Raw genomic sequence first — 21,374 nt, 5'->3', positions numbered from 1 at the left:
TACGTTTTACCGGTGCTCCTGATATTGTAGTGTGCCAAGTGGACGTCAGGTGAGTGCGTATATAGCAGTACGATAAAATATGTACCGGGCGATTTCTTACAATAATTTTACAAAATTAAGCTGGTCATTTTTAATTTTTTTCCCCAAACTAAAAATAAAAAATTGAATGAATTATTAATAGAACTTATTTTCTAATGGAATAGCCTTTATTCTTAGGTTCAAACTACAAAGTGCGAACGGCAGCTCTTATAGCGGCGGCAATGGGCAGTGGGTCGGTTCTAATGGTTCATTCGCAGCATATATACAGGGTGGTCCGAATTTTATGCAGGAAACTTCGAGGGCAGATAGATCTTTTTAAAATAGTAGGTGTTTGCCTCATAAACATAGGTCTGGAACGGCATTGTTTTAGAGATACAGGGTGTTGAAGTTGTTAAAAAAATATATTTTTTGTTTATAAATCCGGAATCTATTTAACGATTTCAATAAAATTTAGCACAGATAATGTATGACAGTAAACATTGTATTCCCTAAAATATGAGCTCTAAAGATTCAACCAGTGGTGTACAACTTGACAGGGTCACCCCCTTTTTTATAAAAAAAAACCTACGCCACTGTATTTTTTACAAAGTGTTGTAACGAATTTATATTCTAATGCACAAAATACGTAAAAAGGTAACTTTAATTTTTTCCCTAAAGTTCACCGTTCTCAAGTTATTCATACCAATACAATCCCCTTGTGGCAGACACTTCTAACCATAATATTACAAGAATATTTATGTTTATGCTTAAAAGTAAGTGCAATTTGTAAGCACATCAACAAAATTCTTTACACTCATCGCTTTCATCTTTCTGGATTAAAACAATATTTGNAAAGCAGTGGCACGATCTCTGTTAACAATGAGAATCTCTTATTGTCTGCAAAGATAGCTGTAATAGATTTAGTACGTTTTACCGGTGCTCCTGATATTGTAGTGTGCCAAGTGGACGTCAGGTGAGTGCGTATATAGCAGTACGATAAAATATGTACCGGGCGATTTCTTACAATAATTTTACAAAATTAAGCTGGTCATTTTTAATTTTTTTCCCCAAACTAAAAATAAAAAATTGAATGAATTATTAATAGAACTTATTTTCTAATGGAATAGCCTTTATTCTTAGGTTCAAACTACAAAGTGCGAACGGCAGCTCTTATAGCGGCGGCAATGGGCAGTGGGTCGGTTCTAATGATTGATTCGCAGCATATATATATTTATCAGTTTGAGGAGAACGTTAAGGGGAAGATAAAAGATATAAAAAGGGCGCCAACCTACAAAAAACAAAAAAAAAACAACCCCCTAACGTTTCCTCTCCCTGTAGGTCAGGATTGGAGAAAATAAAATAAAAAGCACACTAAAATCTCACTGGTATATTTCTCAAATTTCACCGGGTGTTCGGCGGGATACGGGTCTCTGATGTCCTGGTGTCCTGGACCGCAGACTCGAATCTGGAGCTCAAAGTGACCTATTCCCTTCGAGGTTTACCAAAAAATAGTAGAATGTTTGTTCTATATTTACAGTGACTACCAAAATTTTAACTACTGAATCTTCACTAAATGATCGTTATTTCGATTTAAGAAACTAGTTACGTCGAATTTTACTATATTCGCCTAACTTTAATACAATAAATAATTTGAGACTTTCTCAAAATACGAAAAACCTTATAGGTCCTTAAAACTTGAATAAGAACAACTGTTCTTAACTTTTATGCAAAACTCTTAAAAAAACTTTTAACGTTTCTGAAAACTAAACTTTTCAACTCTTGAAAAATTTTAATCTTTTCTACTTGAAAACAAACTCTTGAAAATTTTGGTAAGCTCTGGTGAGAGAAAATGGAAGAAACAAAATTCAATTAGCACGTGGTTGCACAGCATCGAAGGTTTTACAAAAAAAACACAAGCAAAATTCTAATGGTTAACTAGGCTGGAATTTACTGGATCAAATTTAAGAGAAAACTAAAATTTAACATTTAATTACCTTTGGTGTAGATTTTCGTTTCACTGGTGATTAATCTAAGTAAAATAATCGATTTTATTATAATCACTCGCGAGCTGTTTGCTTGTACCAGTACAAAATGAAAGAGGCTTTAATTCGCTCGGGCAGCCGTTTTATTGATTCAATTCTAAGAAAAAACTACGCAATCGATGTGATTGGCCGGTCGAACGAAATACACTTCAGACTGGGCAACTGCTATAATCACCTTGAACGTATTCTACCACTGACTATATTCTACGACCTACCACAAACTATCCAATCTACTCTGTGTGTCTTTGGGTCAATGGTAACAGAACAAATACAATAACCTTCAATGTATGACAACCAAGTAACCTAATTGTTGTAGCTCCAGGTTCGATTTGCAAATAATAATATTAAAAGAAAATAATAACAAGCAGTACAGTTAAAATTATACAATTACAGAACTATTACAAATCATACAACAGATTCTCCATGTTTATATAGGTAAATAGTAAACAATTGTTGCACACAGTTTAATACATTGGAGTCTTATAACTAATTGCAGGGTATGACAAAGATTTACAAGTTGTAACAACAATATAGCAGAATACAGGTGGAAACAAAACTAATAGTAATAACAAAGTTAAATTTGATGCTAAGATCTCAAGAAGCTGTTTAATTGTTGAATTATAGTTAAAATAAATTGTGACATTCATACTAAACAGATAGTGAATGTTACACTGGATTGCATAAATATTCATTAGTAAACATTTTGTGTCCTTAGTGTTAACATAGAAATTAGTTTTGGGCTTTTTGATTATTTTATTAATTCTAGCAAAATTTCAAAAAGTTGTATAACTTTGATCTTTCATTATAGCCAATACAGATATTTATTAAATATAAATTTATAAAATAATGTGTAATAATAATTCTAAAATAATGTTAAAATTTAAAAAATGAGAGGAATATCAACCTTATCATAAATATTTAAATATATTATGCACTGCACCTTTATTATTCCATAACTTTTTGACTAAAACGACATTTCCCAAACATACATAAGTACTAGGTACTGATTGAAAATATTGAAAAAAATTTATTCAGGGTGATTCACAACTTATCCAAAAAAATTTGGGAATAGATGCAGCATGAGAAATGGAATCAATATTGCAAAAAAAAATCCTTATAGTTTCCGAGAAAAAAAATATTGAAGTTATAGTACATTCAACCACTACATAGCTGGAAAACTGTAGTCTCTAGCGTCATTCGCCACGTGGCCTCAGTGACTCCGAATACTGAATTCGGATTTTGCATTCGTCGTTGCGATATTTACCTGTTATCTGTGGTGTTTTAGTAGTTAGTGTCAAAAGTTGGTAGTTAGTGTCAAAAATGGTTTGCGTGTACTCGGAGTTGATGGATAATTTATGGTGAAGCATTTGTGTTATGGTGAAACAAGACAACATTTGTGTTAGTTCGTAGAAACTGAGTACAACGGACCCAAATGTGTTTACACATTGGTGGATAAAATTTTGAACAATTGTTGTAACATCGGGTATGTCAAATGATTTTATTATTTAAAAACACAAATTAATTTTATTAATTAATAAAGGCAAAAACAGTTGAATAGGTGCGATAAAATTCTATTTACATATTTCTTTCCTTGCGAAAGTTTTTGTCCGTTTTTATCACACCTCCATGCCGGTCGCATTGTTCGAGGTCAGGTTTTACAGTGGACCAGTTTCCAGTGCCGTGCAGAAGTGTATTTTTAAATCATTTTCGAACTGCCCTTTTTGATTTTTTCTTTACAAAATTGTATTTGTAAGGGTCCCCTGTACATTCAGAATTTTTTTTTTTGGATAAGTTCTGAATCACCCTGTATATCGATGGAAAGAATGCACGACATTTATAATCCTAACAATTTTATTTGATATCACAGGCGCATATGTTTTTCTGTGATGTATTGATGTAATAAAAATAAATATTCATAAAAGTATTGTAGTACGCTTTATATTTAATATATTTATTAGTTAATGTGATTATGAAACAAATACTTATTGAGAAAAATTATTACCAATGCATGTTTTGAAAACTACATTAAAACAGATGGATGGTCATTAAATCAGTGATAGAAAATCTAAAAATAATTATTGTCAGAATTATTACTTTTAAACTTCCGTCTATTCAGACAGAAAGGTGGGTGCAATAAGTACGTGCTGGCTATAAAATGCAATTTGCTTTTAATGCAAATAAAAATATTTACGCCAACTTACATAATCTCACTATATTTGTCTATATTGAAAAAAATCTTATAAAATATGGTTTACCATGAGTATACTGATGGGACAAAATATATTACATTAACATCGTATGGATTTCTTCTATTTGGTATGCATAAATAAGTAGAAATGCATCTAAAATAGGGATACACACCAAATTGGTGTAACTGCACTGAAAGAAATCCACCAAGTGAGGGGCTTTGCTAAGATATTTTAGCTACAGTAGGTAAAATTTTTGCTGTCACAGAAAAAAATTCATGCTGTCACAAGTAATTACGTTTTGCTGAAAAGTGTTTGCTACCACAACAAAAAAAAGTCTTCTGGCTATAAGACAGTTTAGTTGGAATTTTATTTTAGTCGACTGTCTATATGTCCCAAGTGAGTTGCTTTGCTCGGGTAAGTGAATGTACTTACTGTAACTGAGGCCTCACTTAATAATTTCTAGAATAAACAGGAATTCGGCTTAGTGCGCATGCGCAATTACGCGTGCCTTATGCTGACCATGGTTTCGCCCATAAAGAGATTAGAAATTTCGACATTTTACTGTAACACGTAACACGGGATATAAGTTCATCAATCGTTAGTCGTTGGGTACTTTATAATAAATAGATGTTTTGTGATCGAAAGTTGAGTCAGTTTTCAGTTGTCTAACAACTGCCAGACAGTTTTCAATTTGGGTATTTGCGTAGGTATTCAATAGTACTTATATGCATGCGTGATTACATGCACACAGTGCAGGTTGAATACAAACTCTTACTTCTCGAATGGGGATTTCAAGATTATTTATGCTTGTTTGAAGATATGTACAACATTTTTAGTTGCATTGCATGGTACACGAAGAGTGAGGAGAGCCAACAACACCGAAAAATAGTAAATACGGAGTTGATTCATTTGGAGTTAACGAGTTGACTCTATTAGGGTTAATGAGTTTATTCGCTTGGGGTTAATGAGTTGACTAGCCTGGGGTTAATGAGCTGACTCGCTTGGGGTTAATGAGTTGACTCGTTTGGGGTTAATGTGTTGAGTCGTTTGGGGTTAATGAGTTGACTTGCTTGAGGTAGCAAAGAGATTATAGCAAAACTGTCTACTTAATGCAAGTGAGTTCCTTCCAGCAAAGCAGTTTTTCTTGTGTAAAGAGAACTGTCTTGGCACCTATTTAATGCAGATATTTTGCTATGGTTAATGGATTTTTACTAACCATAGCAAAGAAATTCTTTCAGTATGAGGCTGTAGCCAGACATGATGTACATACACATTGTTGAGGATTCAGTATAGAACCTAACAGTAAAAATACTGCTTCTTTAGTTATATTATTAGTGAAATATTCGTCATTGAAGGTATCACTTATTTAAGAATAGTTGTTATAAATTGCAGCAATTCATAATAAAATAATTATATCCAAGCGACACAAAATATCATCAATGGACTATAGTTTACGAGCTATTTATACATTTAAAAATAATCACCATATAACTTCTGTTGAAAATAGTATTCATGCATATAATAGTATAATAGTAAAGTTGCGATAAAATTTTATAATTGATTTCTCATTAAAGCAAACAGAAAAAGAAATAATTGAGAAGAAAATACTTGAATTAGAAACACAGATTCATACAGGCAATATTTGTTAGTAAGTAAGGGAGCATTAAAGATAAGATTTATAAATATTTGTTACATGATAGTCAGAAGGGTAGATATAAGTTTTCCATAATCAATAATAGTGTCTCTGTCCCTCAATCTACTCTCTATTATTAGCCCAGAAGTCAGACTTGTGAAGAAGGGCAATGTATTACTATTCAGCAAGCTGTATCTACTATCAGCAATAATTTCACTATTCAGTACAGGCGTAAGGGAAACATTATTAATGGTGAATCTCCTATTAATTAAATTCATTCAAACAAATATTATTCCCTCCTACCAAAGACGTAAAGGGGGTGTCTACTTCCCCTCTGCAATATAGCTTTTGGTCATACGTATCTAACCCGCAAAAATCAAAATCAATTTAAAGGCTGACATCTTAAACCGTTAGGCTGTCGGTCTGTTCCGGTTTTTAATTGTTGACAAATTAGAGCAAAATTCTAACATTGTTTTTCGGATTACTGACAAAAAACGAAAAATTTCTGACGCCGCTGGTAGTAATTTTGTTCAGACTTTACATATACACAATTACACGATATTTAATAGTGGTTCAGTAATTCATTAAAAATGTGTCACAATTTAGAATAAACTATTTAGTAATTCATGAAGAGGCTCAAACTGGATTTACATGGATGTGGTTACTAATTTTCACTGCTATTCATTGCCTGTTGGCACAAAACTTTGCTTTGCACTTACTTGAAATGAGCGACCTACTAATATGTGGATACTATAAAGGCAATACTAGTGTCATACCAGAATAAACTAAGTTTTTAACTAATAATACTGCTGCTAATATGTAATGACTATGGTATCCTCGGTTATGGCGAATCATTTATGGAGCTACCACTAAAGATGCTGGCAGTGAACAAGGGGAAACATTTAGAAGAATTGAATGCAACCAGTTACAGGGGCCACTACGAAACGTCTCAGAGCGGCTTTAGACCCAAAAAGAACCGAAATGAATATGGGAGCGGGCCTCGCCCCCCCCCCCCCNCCCCCCCCCGGAACCTAGCCCAAATAGCAACCTGAAAAACCATGGCACCTTAAAAAAACATGTCGGTAGATAGATAGATAGGTAGAAATTCAATTCTAAACGGCGCTTTAATCCGCAGGGTAGTTGTTTCTCCACAATGTCAGTAGTTAAAAACTTTACTTGGCCTAATGCGACACTAGTCTTGCTTTCATAGTACATAGTTACAAATTAATAGGTACAAAGCAATGATTGTGCTAGTACGCACTGAGCAGCAGTAACGATTAAGATATAATACAGTTTGTAGGTTATATCTCATGCACACTCAAAATACGTCTGTACATAGACCTTCGAATAGCTGGATGTTTAGGCGGTCATCTTACCTATGGCATCCTGATTAGAACTATTAAGTTCTAAACCGATATGTGTCTGATGATCTTATTATATACTAGATATTTTAAGTGCAATTCAATGCTGGACGGTGTTTTAGCCCGCAGAATAATCTTGAACAGTCATTTCAAAAGCGCCGCCAGCAGTGCAAGCAACATTTATCGAATAGAGTAATAATTGTAATGATGAACTGTTTAAACCAAAATGTTTGCAAATAATCCTTGCGACTATATGAAATGTGGAAAAGCTGAATTAGAATTCCATTTGGTAATAACTTATATACAATTCTTAACTTTTATTAAATGAAAAGTATAGGTATTCCTATAAGTCACAACTTTCGAAGCTGCTTTATGAGCATGTAGAATAGGTATACCTACTTGGCTAGTGTTAGACACTATGTGCCACTTTGTGATAAAACAACTGTACTAGGTAGAGACGTTACAGTCTAATTTACATTTGCATTCAAAGTAGCAGATTTAATTGAGTTTGGAAGAAAATGAGCAAAAAGAAAATTCATTACGGGACTCATCAACTCGTACTTTCTAGATGAGTGCCAGTTTTATAAGGTGGACCAACAAAAAAGTAAATATAAGAAAACAGCTATGAGCAGATATATTAATTATATACTTGGTGTACAGTTAAAAACAATTTAAGAAAAAAAATTCGTACAAACCTATGTTTAAATTGCTTAGTTTTCGAGATGTACAGATTTTTGAAAAATTTACGCTCTGAGGATCTTTGACGTATGATAACGAATCTTGGGCTTTTGAAATGGTAATAGGTAAATAGAAATAGGTAAAAATCCACTGATTTTTAAATAGAGTATATAAATGGATTGACAACCAATATTTTAACAGGTGATAGACTGGATCCAAACGCACAAAAAAAGTGTTACACGATATAGGTCCTAAAATTATATTTCTAATTATTGTTATCATTTAAATTAAAAGATAATCTAAACAACTTAGTTAACTTGCATAAAAACGTGGGATGTACTGCAAGACAGCATGACGAGTGTTAGGTCGTTAACCTTAAACTTGACCTATCAATACATTGTTGAACATATTATTTATGATTTATGATTAATTAAATCGCAAAGAATCAGGCGAATGCAATACATCTTAATGCAAATTACAATTTACCACATCATTGCGACATATTCTTAGAAACCTCATAAAAAATAGGAATTTTCTATATAATTCCCATAAAATGACTACGACTGTTTCAATGCATACACGACACCTTCTTTCCAAGAACTTCCTGGAAAATACCTGGATTTACGAATATTTTTGCTCTGTATTAAAAATCTTTATTTTCAAATTTAGATGTCTATGGGATTTAAGTTAGGTGATGGAGCTGGTCCAGATGTGAGACTTATTTCTTCTTATCCAGGGGACTTTGAACGTATTCTTTTGAAACACCTCGTCGGTTATTAAGATTCTTCTAACAAACTGTTGATTTTATTTAGAAAGATTCTTAAAAAATTCGTCTGAAAACGGTATGGGTACAGTCACAGCTACCCCTGTAGGGTTCTGTGTACCGTCCAGAGTTAGTCCAGTTATTTGGATACTAATGTGGCACATAACCAAATACGAAACGAAGAAATAACTGTTGATTCAGATAATCAAAAACACATAGCGCATTCGATAAACTTTCGAGATTGTCTACGGAGATTAAAACTCTGATGTCAGATATACTCAACATAAATCAATCAATCGATGAACGGAAAGAACTTTAATTTTTTACCAATTTAAATTGTTCAAACAGTCACTTATTACACTTAATATATCACTTATTACAAAGTTACCAATTATAAGTTACCAACTCAAATATTATAAATCTACATCAAATATCAACAGAGCTATTTGTGTAAATTATAGTTTTCAAAATCTCAAAATCCTGTATCTAGAAACATAAGTCGTTTAGGATAGATTTTTTTTAACTGGCAGTCACCACCTGAAATATTTTTACGTACCTTCTATTGCTGCATCTACAGATCCTAACATAAAATACGCAAAAATAATATCATAAATACAAAAAGTATAAGAAGTTTCTTGAATTATCGGTTAATAAAGGCAGTAAAATTAATTATTAAGTTAACAGCAACGTTTCTGTAGTGACATTGTAATATCATTGAAATTTTAACATACAAGTTGTTTAGAGACAATGCCACCGTGTTCATGTTGTAAAACATTACGCAAAAAATAAATAAATAATTACATAAGAATAATTGCTAATGTCCTCATCATGAAGCTAAAAATTACTCTGGTTATTACTTTTAATTTATGTTTTTCCACCATAGAAATATACTTTAAATATCTTTTGTTACAATATTATTAATTAACAAATATTATTCATTCTTAATTCATTCTTCTTTGCCTTAATAATTTCATTAACATATTGTTAAAAGTCGGCTTTTCTTTCAATATTAAACAACACTATAAGATGGATGTTGGAATTTGATGGGATTTAGTCTGACTCCGACCGGATTCCAATGCAAGTCAAGGCCAGCATAAACAAGCTTATAAGAATCAGACACTATTGTGTTTACATTTCGTGCATTTAGTCAAATTAGATAAATATTTGAAACTATAAAATAATAACGAAGATGGTCTACTAAGTGGAAATCGTTTTATGGTACTACAATTTTTCAAGAAGAATGTCTATTTTGGAATCTAGGTCTGTACGTGAACGAATGAAAACTGTTTGCTACAAGGTGCGTATCGACCGGAAATCATATGTAAGTACGTACAAGACCTGCTCGCAATCAGTCACACTGATGTCTAGAAAGTAGTTATTTGTTTAACTAAGCAGTAAAGTACAAGATTTAATGCCGCGGCTGGTATTTCATAGACGAGGCGCAGCTGAGTCTATTAAAGCAGCCACATACTATTTGTTATTAACATTATTACACTTTTATTCATTAGTAGACTGTTAAATGATGTTTCTCTTTATATTTACTTTGAATGATCGTGGGTCAAAGTTTGAGTCATTCGTTTACGCTCCTTTTATTTTGCAAATCGTTGTTTTCGGTTAGAATTTAAAATTTTATATCAACAATATCTTGAAAATGGCTTTTACCTATAACATTAAATTTTCTTATTAGAAATTTAAATTTAACTAGTGTCTGTAAGTTATTAAAAAATAATCTATTATGTGATTATGTATTACGGAATAACAGAAGACATATTTAATCGCAAACAGCTTCTGAAAAGGCACCATTGGACCAATGAAAATGTTCGCAATGCTTTAATTTAGTTGTCAATTTTACCAAGTTATTCATATTTTAGTAAGTAATTTGAATCGCGCACATACAAACATTATTCCTATTTTTATTAATTTTGTCATCGTAGGTTTAAAGAGGTAAGGTGAAACTTCAATAAATTTGACATCCATTAATAATAATTATTTGTAATACGTAATTAAAGCAGAAACATTAATTGTTAGGCAAAATAAAAATAAAATTTAGTAGTTACAAAGGTACTTATACTTATTAGACTAAAATACGGAAATGCTTCACTTATGACCAATACGTACCTAACTGACAAATTTTGTAAGGTAGAACTAGAAGTGGTACATATAACATGCGATCAAGGTGAGCCAATAAGATTACTGTAATCACAATCATCTGCGTTTGACTGCAGTGTTAATGATACGTGTAAACACGAAAATTCGTAATTTTTTTAACGTATATTATATGTATGAATGCTAAAATTTAAAAAAAATATGATGACCGTTATTAAAAGTACGAAGGTGTCATTTACTTACTATTTAGTATACAAGACGATTCACAACTTATCCGAAAAAATTTGGAAATAGATGCGTCATGAAAAATGGAGTCAATATCGTAAAAAAATTTTTTGTAAAATACACACATAAAATTCTGCATGTTTTGCCTTGCACAAGGTCAGGTTTTGCAATGGACCAGTTTCCAGTGCCGCGCAGAAGTGTATTTTTAAATAATTTTCGAACTGCTCTTTTCCATTTTTTTTTCGGATAAGTTCTAAATCACCCCCTTAATTATTATATTATTTATGGACGTTTAAAAAAACAGTTTAATTTATCTAATTTTAATAATGTTCATTTAACCAAAAGGACTACCAATATTTTTCTTTAAAGGACGCACTTGGGCACATTACTTGGTTCAATTTTAGACAGTATCAACTGATGCTGGACTGCTCTAGTCTTTTATGACAGTCTTTGAGTACATTGCTAATGTACTAAAGTTTATGTTTGAGGTCTGTTCATCTTTAGGAGTTTGTTGCACTGTGCCTCTTTGTATAGCTGGCAGCTTTATGAACTGTGTTTATGGCCGTCCTATGGGCTGTGTACTCTTTGAGGGTCTGTTCCGCTAGTAGGACGTCTCTGGGTTAGTTAATTTAAGAGCAATGAGAGCTTTGAGTTCGTGTGTAAAATTTTTAAGAGAAATTTATAAAACTCAATTTCTTTATGAAATTATGATTTATTAACATTATCATTAATAACAATAAATATGGTTTGTTTATAACATGTGGCATAAACAACGTACATATACAGGGTGTCCGGTAAGTACCTCCTAATCTCTCGGGAGTGTATAGGGGAGGTCAAAATAAAACTAGTCCTTCCTATAATTTTTTTTCCTAATGTGCCCCCTAACGGAGTTATGGGGGGTCAAAGGGGTACCTAGAAATTAACGTTTAGGGTTATAACTTTGAAACCACCCTGTATATTTTAATAAAATTTTCGTACGTTGTATTACACATGGAGCTCTACGATTTGATGCTAAAATCAACTTTTTGCTATTATCAGGTGTCCAGAAACGGACTGGCCCTATCACAATTTTTCTCAAAATTTTGACAGAAGTAATTTTATCAAACTGAAAATATTATTATTAGATACTCTGAAGGTTTTTCTTTAAAAATGGTACTCTTTATTTATTTCGAAAAAATGAACGGTTTGCGAGATAAATCGGTTTTGAAAAAAATTGGTAACAAATACAACAACAATTAAAATTTATTTTTTTTACATATTATTTCATGCATTTAATTTCTTTAACTTTATCAAGTCCAGAAATCTTTGAACGGGTTGGCTATACTTTATGAGCAAGTAGTGACCAATTAAAAATAACATTTGAAAAATAACTTACTTACAAGACATGCAACAAAGAACATTCAACAATGAACAAAGGTACCTAAATGTTACTTCGGTAGATGTTCAAAATGAGCACCCCGTACTTCAATGCACTTTCTAATCCTACGAATGTTTTCCCGGTGCACTTGAAATAATATTCCGTGATTATTGCGGAGATGGTCACAGTTCTGTGTTAGCCTCAGCAGAAGTTCCTCTCTACTATTTACGGGTGTTGAATAAACGTTATTTTTTAAATGACCCCACAGAAAAAAGTCTAATGGGTTTAGGTCGGGCGACCTAGGTGGCCATAATACAGGTCCGCCTCGACCTATCCATCGATCACCAAAAACATTCGTCAGATGTTGACGTACTAAACGATCAAAGTGGGGTGGTGCACCGTCATGCATGTACCACATTTCAGTTCTTATTTGAAGGGGCACTTCTTCTAACAAAATATTTAGATTTTCCTCTAAAAATTGCAAATAAAGAGCACCATTAAGTCTTTGCTCCAGAATAAATGGACCAATCAAATGATTCCCGATAATGCCAGCCCACACATTCACCATAAACCTTTGTTGGTAGCGAGTTTGAACTAAAGCGTGAGGGTTTTCTTCATCCCAGACATGTAGATTATGCGAATTAATTATGCCGTCTCTTGTAAAACCTGCTTCATCGGTGAACAAAATAGATGTACCAAAATTATGATTCCGAATATGATGCTGTAAAAACCAATTGGCGTATTGAAGTCTTTTTGGATAATCATCTGGAGACATAGCATGTACTTTTTGGATGTGGTACGGGTAAAGCAATTGTTCTTTCAGAGTTTCATGTACAGCCCATTTTGTAACATTGTTTTGCGCCGCAAGCTTCCTTATGCTATTTGAAGGATTATTAGCAACGTCTTCCAATATTTGTTCCTCTACATGAGGGTCTCGTACTCTCCTCGGGGCTCCTGCTCCACCACGGCGTGGCAAAAAGCTTCCTAAATAAAGGATTCGGAAGAAATTAGTTTCACTAACGTTTTTCACTATTTTTTTTTACCTGTTTCTCTTAAACTACGATCAACTCTTTCAAAAGTTTTTGGACTCGGCAAATGTCGACCCGGAAACCTTTCCTCATAAAGTCTTCTTGCCTCCACGGAGTTGCATAATGCTTCCCCATAAATTAGGTGCATATCAGCATATTCTGCACAGGAATATTCTTCCATTTTTAAATGTTATTTCTAACGGCTTAAAACGAATACCACAATAAAATTGAATTTTTATTCTGTCACGCGCCTTTGACAAGTACTTTAAAATCAACAGGGTCTAACAACGAAAACAATAGAAAAGAACTCCATGGAGACAAGAGCAATAATAATTTGTAGATGTATTTTGGTCATAGATGTTGATTTTACAAGAAACGGCATTATTCATTCCCTTAATTCACCACCAGTAAATGTTTATGGTGAATCTGTAGGCTGGCACTAGCGGGAATGATTTTATTGTAAAAAAATAAATTTTAATTGTTGTTGTATTTGTTACCAATTTTTTTCAAAACCGATTTATCTCGCAAACCGTTCATTTTTTCGAAATAAATAAAGAGTACCATTTTTAAAGAAAAACCTTCAGAGTATCTAATAATAATATTTTCAGTTTGATAAAATTACTTCTGTCAAAATTTTGAGAAAAATTGTGATAGGGCCAGTCCGTTTCTGGACACCTGATAATAGCAAAAAGTTGATTTTAGCATCAAATCGTAGAGCTCCATGTGTAATACAACGTACGAAAATTTTATTAAAATATACAGGGTGGTTTCAAAGTTATAACCCTAAACGTTAATTTCTAGGTACCCCTTTGACCCCCCATAACTCCGTTAGGGGGCACATTAGGAAAAAAAAATATAGGAAGGACTAGTTTTATTTTGACCTCCCCTATACACTCCCGAGAGATTAGGAGGTACTTACCGGACACCCTGTATAATTTAGATGGTGTACTGACACTGTTCAGGTTCCGAACGCTGGTTACTGAATCTCGGGTTGGTTGGGTCGACGTTCGTTCGCAGTGCATGGTGGATCCGCAGATGTTTGTTGAGAAGTCCGCCTTAAATTCTGACAGTTGGCCTGACCTTTTCGAGATTCCCACCTTTCGAACCTGACTTCCTGGAACGGATCATTTCCGTTTGTATTACTATTTGGCCTTGAGTCGATTTTTCCCTCTCTGCATCGCATCTCTGGTGACAACTATGGCAACAGCATCGGCGGTGTCGTCTGATGCGGCTACTTGCAACTATTTTTTGGAGCGGCGGCGGAAATTTTGGAAAGTGAGGTGAAATTGACACGAGTTGCGTCCTTTGCTTCCCTTAGAAGGTGGTTTGGGTCCCTCGGGACGTGGTTTACGATTGTGGCCGCGAAAAATACATGTGTGCTTAATGGGATGCCGGTCAATACGCGGCTTCCAAATAGATTGTAGGATCTAGTGGTTGGATTTTTTAGTAATTGTCGATGGAACGCTTTGTCAAAATTATGTAACAATTTTTTTAGAAATGCAATTATTACTGAAATGTAAATTTACATGAAAAGTCGACCTCTAGCAAATTACAAAATTTCTGCAGCAATTAATTTTTAAATATTTTCATTAACACATGGTATTTAAAAACGAAATTGTATGGAAAAAACTTGATGTTGTGATACAAATAGTTCTAGAGCTATTTTAAATTCATTGAATTGCTCGATAACGGTGATGCATATTTATAAATATATACGAATCGAAGTGATTGTTACCTTTTTTTAGATAAGTTTAATCACTCTACGTGAGTCTTATATTTTTGAGACTAGAAGATAATAGTGTGCATATATTACATTGAAATCTTTAATAAAAATTCAACCCCAATTTACGTAAAAATATGTGCACATTCGAAATACTCTTCTCCTTACATTTATAAAAAATACTCTTGACATAAAGCAATAGTTTATATGAGCTACCCCAGAATTAGTCGAAATAATTATTTGTTTTACTAAATGCTGTTACTGAGTCGATAATAATAAAATTTTTAAAAACTAAATAATATTGTATATTTCAACACCCTTTATTAATATGTGTGCATGTTTGGACCGTATTTTAATATTTAGTATTTCTGAGATCTGCTCTGAACTTTGAGATATCCCATTATTTCTAATTACCATGTGTACCTATGGCTCAGATTAGTAATTTGTGGAAAATAACAATTAAAATAAATTTCCCCATAATTCCATCACTTTCTAGTTATTGTTTTGTGTAGTTATAAATTTTGTGGTTAATTCAACTGGTAATCTTCAAATGATATTATTTTTTAATTACAGTTACGCAAGAATACAATTATTAATCAATTTTTGTATGCTGTTTAAGAAGTGATAAAGAATGTCTGTCATTTAAAAACAAAAACCGTGAATTTCAATTTGAATAGCACAACATACCGCATACCTTCGTCTTGAGACAATATTGGTAATTTATGTTAACGACTTTACAACTTTGTTACGTTGCCTCCGATATGCGTTCTTATTGCAGCGGTGCGCGGCGGCTGCGTCAGTTTATTAAGTTATAGCAAAAATTTCAAGCAGTACCCCAATGCCAATTAATGGGTTACTTGGGAAATATTAATTTTGAAAGAAATATGTTTCATTAGCGTTCAAACGTTCAAGATATCCACGTGAATTTAACTGACATTTTATAATGTCACATTCTTTCAAGTTTTTGTTAGTATATGTCTCACATTGAGAAGGTTTGGAATGGCGTATGATTCTATACGTATGGCATCTTAAGAATCCGAAAAGTAATAAATAATGTTATTGTTTAATAAAAAACGAAATAATGCTATTGTTGCCTACGTCTGTCAATTAAGAACAAAAAAATAGTTCCTTTTGGTCAAGGCATTGGTTAGAAGAATGGGCACGATATGCCCGTTTTTGAAGGGACTTTTTGAGAAAACAATCCTTACGATATTTTAAATTACTTTCGAATGTATTGTGCAACATTTAATCGTGACACTCCACTAACCAACACTTTAAGCGTATGCTTTTTGAACCGCAGACATCAAACCTGGGCTCCAAAGTTTCCAAGTATACATTCCTCTGATCAACACTTCTGCGTACGATCTGTGAATGGCATACATCAATTCTGCGCATCTGCGAAGTCTTCTTGCGTGGCTAGCTATGCATGTCATGTAAGCGCTAATGATTATGAGATACAATTTTTGGTGATGTAATTTGAAGAAAAATAAAAAAGCAAAAATATGTTTTAAGTACGAGGCATATCCACAAAGTATATCAACAAAGTTGGCAATACTGCATTCAAGGCCAAGGCGTTAGGAGCACAACGAGGGCTCATTTGTCTTAATCAGTTGAGAACTGTTGTTGTAATGGCGTGTTGAAAAAATAAGTGCATCTATTCCGAATCCACCAGGTGAGCAATTCCTTGACTGTATTGTGACTAGCGACGAAAGGTGGGTAGCCCCCTACCCCTGCATACAGTGCCGACATCCGCCTTCATCATCAGCGACACAATTCAAAACTGTTCGGGCCGAAAAATCATGGCAGCTGTGTATTGGAACCGTGAAGGAGTTTTCCTCGTTGACCTTTTGCCCCAGGGGGAACAGTTAATGTTGCGCGGTACCGCGAAATCCTGAAAACAATACGGATGGTGATACAGAACAAAAGAAGGGAAATGTTAACGAAGGGAGTTTTCTTGTTCCATGACAATGCAGGTTCCTACACAGCCAACGCCACAAAGGAGCTCTTGGATTCACTTGGTTGGAACATCATTAACCACTCTGCTCACAGCCTTTTCTCTTCTCCGAAGGTTTTTATGGGTGGAAAAAGGTTTTCTACCGACTCGAGACGGTGGAAGATTTTTTTGACGAAGGTATCAACAACTCATCATGCACTCGGTTTACAAACTGCATTGATGATGAAGTCGACTACGTCGGAAAATACCTATGTAAATTTTTCATAAATACAGGGTGTCCCATAAGCACATGATCAAAAAGGTACTGCGACATTCTTTGGCTCAAAAGAAGACGATTTGACCTAACTTCTATTAAGAAAAAATATCTGGCTCCTCTGCTATTGACTGTCAAACTTCTTGAAAAAATAAAATATTAATAAATGTTAAGATGGATTTTAATGAAACTAATGTTTTTATGAAGCAACCGCGTCCGTCTGCCTTGGGCTAGTGGTAAATTCTTGAGTGTCTTGGTACAAGAATTACCAGAACTTTTTATTTGGTCGCTGAAATTAATTCATTTTATTTTTATTGATGCATCAGTCCTTTTTAGAGATTTTCGTGATCTTGGTAAAATCTTGTAGCATTCAGTTTTTACGCAAAAAAATATTTTCAATTTTAGACATTCATTATTACTACTACTCAAGTACAACAACTACTCGCTACAATTACTACTATCGGAGTAAGCGATACAGTCCGATACATTCGTTTCGAATGGCGTTTTCTAATGAAGAGATGACCGACTGATCAAAGTCTTAGGGTTTTGCGAAGACTTGAGTGGAAGTGTACGGTCTACGCGGCGCGATACCCAAATCGACGGGTTCCAGATTACCGATTTACATGGATTTAAATGAGTTTGAGGGAGATTAGGCAATTTGGTGTTCGAAACATTGACCGTGTGGGTCGCCCTCAAGTACGAAATGTAGCCGTTGAGGGAGACGTTTTAAATAGGGTCGCTTAAGATCCAAATATCAGTACTCGGCCGTCTGACAGTGGAACCAAAAAGTACAATTAATCGCATCATAAGACAGCAGCTCCTCCATCCTTATCATGCGACGTCTATTCAGGAGCTTTTATACCACACCATTTTGAGAGAAGACTTCAATTTTGCCCTTTTATTTAAGGAGCGCGGGCACATGATCCAAGTTTCACCAGCCATGGTATCTTTAATTCACGTAATTTCCACCATTACGCTGAAGAAATCCCTCATGCGAGGCGTATTAATCACTTTCAGGTGGAATCTCCAATAAATGTTTGGGCCGGGATCATCGATGACATGCTTCTGGGTCCTTATGTCATGCCGCGCCGCTTAAATAGCAAACATTATTTCAATTTTCTGACGAATACCTTTCGGGTTCTAATGGAAGACGTCCCTCTCGATCTTCGTGCTCAGATGTAGTTTATGCACGATGGTGCTCCTCCGCAGTTTAGTGCAAATGTAACTGCACATTTAAATAATACTTTTCCACACAAATGGATCGGAAGAAGAGGGAGGGATGTTCCTTTCGAATGGCCCCCCAGATCCCCCGACTTAACGCCGTTAGATTTTTTTCCATGGGGAGCCTTAAGAATTAAGTTTATGCTACTCCTGTGGAATCCCAGGAAGAATTATTGCGTAGGATTCAAAACGACGCAGACGTAATACGGAATGATCCAAAAATGTTGAGGATGGCTCAATTCAATTTCAGTCGAAGGATCCAGCTAAGCATCCAAGAAAATGGGGGGCATATCGAACATGTCTCGTAATTCTACCATAATCTATCGTATCTATGTAACTGTCATCCAGTTTCAATAAAGAGAAGTATGTCTTACTTAAGTACGTCTTTACATTTTTTGAGTGTTAACAAAAAATAAATCTAATGAAGTAAAATGATATTCAATACGTCGCATTGCAACAGACTTTAAAATTGCAACCATTTTACTGTCAATATTGATATCGTAGGTAAAAGAATTGGCAATTATTATTAGAGAAAGCTGCTTCTTGTAAAAGGGCAAATTTACTGCGGTACATCTAAAATTGTTAAGTCGCAACGAAACAGAAACAATTTTTTTACGTAAAAATTATGAATGCAACAAGATTTTACCAAGATACTTACTACGATACTAGTGATTGGTGTGAGTATTTGTTGTACTTGAGTTGTAGTGATTGTGATTGTCTAAAATTGAAAGCATTTTTTACGTAAAAACTATGAATGCTACAAGATTTTACCAAGAGCACGAAAATCTCGAAAAAGGACTGATGCATCAATAAAAATAAAATGAATTAATTTCAGCGATCAAATAAAAAGTTCTGGTAATTCTTGTACCACGGCACTCAAGAATTTACCACTAGCCTGAGGCGGATGGACGCGGTTGCTTCATCAAAACATGAGTCTTACTTAGGAACAAGTCTACAGCAAGTTTCATTAAAATCCATCCTAACATTCTCCAGATATAACAAAAAACATATTTTTTTCAAAAACTTTGACAGTCAATAGCAGAGGAGCCAGACATTTTTTCTTATTGGAAGTTATATCAAATCGTCTTCTTTTGAACCAAAGAATGTCGCAGTACCTTTTTGATCATGTGCTTATGGGACACCCTGTATACTGCCGTTTTGATTTTTTTTTAAATTGGGTACTCTTACTTTGTGGTGATACTTCGTAATTAGAAAAGATGTATTTACAAAAAATAACGAGCAAACAAATGTAAAATAGTTATGAACATATAAAATCTTGCTTTGACCTCTGCGCATGTCAATTTAGACAGTTAAAACACTATTATTAATCCTTAACTATTACCAAAAGTAACCCGGTTGTTTAAAATGTTTTAAAATCACAAGTGAAAAAAATTATTTTATGACGTTTTTAATTAAATGCATGTACCATTAAAAATTTAGTTTCATTTTTGACAACTTTGAAGGCTTGTAACCCAAAAACCAAACATTTTTTATTTAACTTTTTTTTCGTAGATCGTCTTTATTTATCGTCGTGAATGTGCAGTCAAAGGTTGTCGATGAAATTTGCAGACAGCCTGTATATAGTGGTTTACTCATTTTTTGAGTTCCATATTTACTTGGAAATGACATATTGAAGTTTATTTCTAATGGAACAATGCAACAGTATGTCGCTTCAGTGTTCCACCAGAAATAATACATTTTAATAGATATCACTTCATAACACTACAGATATAAATGGTACATACATTTTATAATAATCGAGATATAAGAGCCAATAGAAATTCGAGTTCGAGAAATATAACATAAATAAAACTCCTAACTGCTGATATGCTGCAATAACTACCCTAATCCAAAACAACAACTAAGAATTATACAGGGTGATTCACAACTTATCCAAAAAAACTTGCGAATAGATGCGGCATGAGAAATGGAGTCAATATTGTAAAAAAAATTTTTGTAAAATCCTTATAGTTTCTGAGAAAAAAATTATTGAAGTTATAGCACATTAAACCACTACATAGCTGGACAACTGTAGTCTCTAGCGTCATTCGCAATACGCGTGGAGAGCCATGTAACTCCTAATACTGAAATCCGTCATTGCGGTAGTTTTTACCTGTTATCTGTGGTATTTATATCAGTTTTTTAGTAGTTAGTGTCAAAAATGGCTTGCGTGTATAGCAAGTCAGAGTTGATGGATATTGTTTTAATTTATGGTGAAGCAAGACAACATTTGTATTATGGTGAAGTATTTGTGTTATGGTGAAGCAAGACATCATTTGTGTTAGTTCGTAGAAAGTGAGTAAGATGGACCCAAATGTGTTTACACGTGAGTGGATAAAATTTTGAACAATTGCTTAAATTTATTAATAATTTATAAAGGAAAAAGCATTTGAATTTGCCGATATAAAATAGGTGCGATTCTATTTACATATTTCTTTCCTTGCGAAAGTTTTTGTCCGTTTTTATCACGCCGCCATACCGGTCGCATTGTGCGAGGTCAGGTTGTAAGGGTCCCCTGTACATCCAGAATTTTTTTTTTTTAATAAGTTCTGAATCACCCTGTATATCTAATAATAAATACAACTAATATAAAAACATATAGGTACCTGATATATTGAAATTGTTAAATGATGTAATAATTCAAAGAAATATCTTAAATTTTTAATATAATTCTATAATCGCCGTTGACGATGACTAATATCTTGCATACTTAGATTTCTTTCTGGTATCGAGGAACATTTGTTTGACTTCATTTAATAAGATTTTTTAGAAAAACTTTTCTGAATTTTTTAGAAATAATTCCTATGATGTTTCTGCGAAACGAAT

The 21,374-nt window shown here is 33.7% G+C and overlaps 1 protein-coding gene across 1 annotated transcript in view; it reads left to right on the top strand.

The window, feature by feature from the left end:
- Positions 1 to 890: 890 nt before the first annotated feature.
- LOC108908815 (globin) overlaps positions 891 to 21,374 on the top strand; it is a 91,861-nt gene continuing 71,377 nt past the window's right edge. Inside the window, exon 1 of the mRNA XM_023455124.1 lies at positions 891 to 991. The gene's annotated coding sequence lies outside the window, so the exon portion shown is untranslated. The remainder of the gene's footprint in view (positions 992 to 21,374) is intronic.

This window comes from Anoplophora glabripennis, unplaced genomic scaffold (genome assembly GCF_000390285.2).
Source record: "Anoplophora glabripennis isolate ALB-LARVAE unplaced genomic scaffold, Agla_2.0 scaffold274, whole genome shotgun sequence".
Taxonomy (NCBI): domain Eukaryota; kingdom Metazoa; phylum Arthropoda; class Insecta; order Coleoptera; family Cerambycidae; genus Anoplophora; species Anoplophora glabripennis.
The sequence above is the reverse complement of the archived record's forward strand: the minus strand, read 5'-3'. Positions and strand labels throughout refer to the sequence as shown.